Here is a 1,726-nt window from a genome sequence, read left to right as displayed (position 1 = left end):
GTTCGGAAATTTTATGGGAGCTTCCTAGAAGCCTAAGAAATGCTTTGCTCGAGACGGATTTTGATTTGGAGATCCCACGAGTTAGTTTTTGCCCATTATGACTCCTCGCCCGCACGCTCAAGCACCCCGGCGTGCACGTGGGCATCGTATGCTAAAAAATGAAGTTTGGAGTTTGGGTTCGGAAATTTTATGGGAGCTTCCTAGAAGCCTAAGAAGTGTTTTGCTCGAGACGGATTTCGATTTGGAGGTCCCCCGAGTTAGTTTTGCCCATTATGACTCCTCCCCCGCACGCTCAAGCACCCCCGCGTGCACGGGGGCATTGTATGCTAAAAAATGAAGTTTGGAGTTTGGGTTTGGAAATTTTATGGGAGCTTCCTAGAAGCCTAAGAAGTGCTTTGCTCGAGACGGATTTCGATTTGGAGGTCCCCCGAGTTAATTTTGCCCATTATGACTCCTCGCCCGCACGCTTAAGCACCCCCGCGTGCACGTGGGCATTGTGTGCTAAAAAATGAAGTTTGGAGTTTGGGTTTGTAAATTTGATGGGAGCTTCCTAGAAGCCTAAGAAGTGCTTTGCTCGAGACGGATTTCGATTTGAAGGTCCCCCGTGTTAATTTTGCCCATTACGGCTCCTCGCCCGCACGCTCAAGCACCCCGGCGTGCACGTGGGCATTGTATGCTAAAAAATAAAGTTTGGAGTTTGGGTTTGGAAGTTTTATGGGAGCTTCCTAGAAGCTTAAGAAGTGTTTTGCTCGAGACGGATTTCGATTTGGAGGTCCCCCGAGTCAATGTTGCCCATTATGGCTCCTCTCCCGCATGCTCAAGCACCCCTGCGTGCACGTGGGCATTGTATGCTAAAAAATAAAGTTTGGAGTTTGGGTTTGGAAGTTTTATGGGAGCTTCCTAGAAGCTTAAGAAGTGTTTTGCTCGAGACGGATTTCGATTTGGAGGTCCCCCGAGTCAATGTTGCCCATTATGGCTCCTCGCCCGCACGCTCAAGCACCCCGGCGTGCACGTGGGCATTGTATGCTAAAAAATAAAGTTTGGAGTTTGGGTTTGGAAGTTTTATGGGAGCTTCCTAGAAGCTTAAGAAGTGTTTTGCTCGAGACGGATTTCGATTTGGAGGTCCCCCGAGTCAATGTTGCCCATTATGGCTCCTCTCCCGCATGCTCAAGCACCCCTGCGTGCACACCGGCGTGCACGTGGGCATTGTAGGCTAAAAAATGAAGTTTGGAGTTTGGGTTTGGAAATTTTATGGGAGCTTCCTTGAAGCCTAAGAAGTGTTTTGCTCGAAACGGAATTCGATTTGGAGGTCCCCCGAGTCAATTTTGCCCATTACGACTCCTCGCTCGCATGCAATATCTACTCCTGTCAGAGCTGTGGTTTTACTTAAGACTACTATAGGGGGGGGGGAGTTCTCAGCACCAAGAGCTGCAAGTAAGGCCATTGCTTGCTTTGCAGTCTCGATTGCTCTACTAGTGAATAGTAGATGTCTTGGTTAGCTTGGAACGAAAAAAAAAATTTTTTGGGGAAAAAAAAAAAAAAAAAGTTTTTGTGAAAAAAAATTTTTCGAAAAAAAAAAAAAAAAAAAAAAAATTTTTTGGATGCCTCGGTCTTCTATTTGTTTTGCTTGGGTAGATTAGGAAAAAAAAAAAAAAAAATTTTTTTGTTGGATGCCTCGGTCTTCATATTCTTTCTCGGCTATTTCGAAAAAAAAAAAAAAAAAATT

This window comes from Cornus florida, unplaced genomic scaffold (genome assembly GCF_030987335.1).
Source record: "Cornus florida cultivar Cherokee Brave unplaced genomic scaffold, ASM3098733v1 CherokeeBrave_3.0.0_Hap2_scaffold_91, whole genome shotgun sequence".
NCBI classification, from domain to species: domain Eukaryota; kingdom Viridiplantae; phylum Streptophyta; class Magnoliopsida; order Cornales; family Cornaceae; genus Cornus; species Cornus florida.
The sequence above is the reverse complement of the archived record's forward strand: the minus strand, read 5'-3'. Positions refer to the sequence as shown.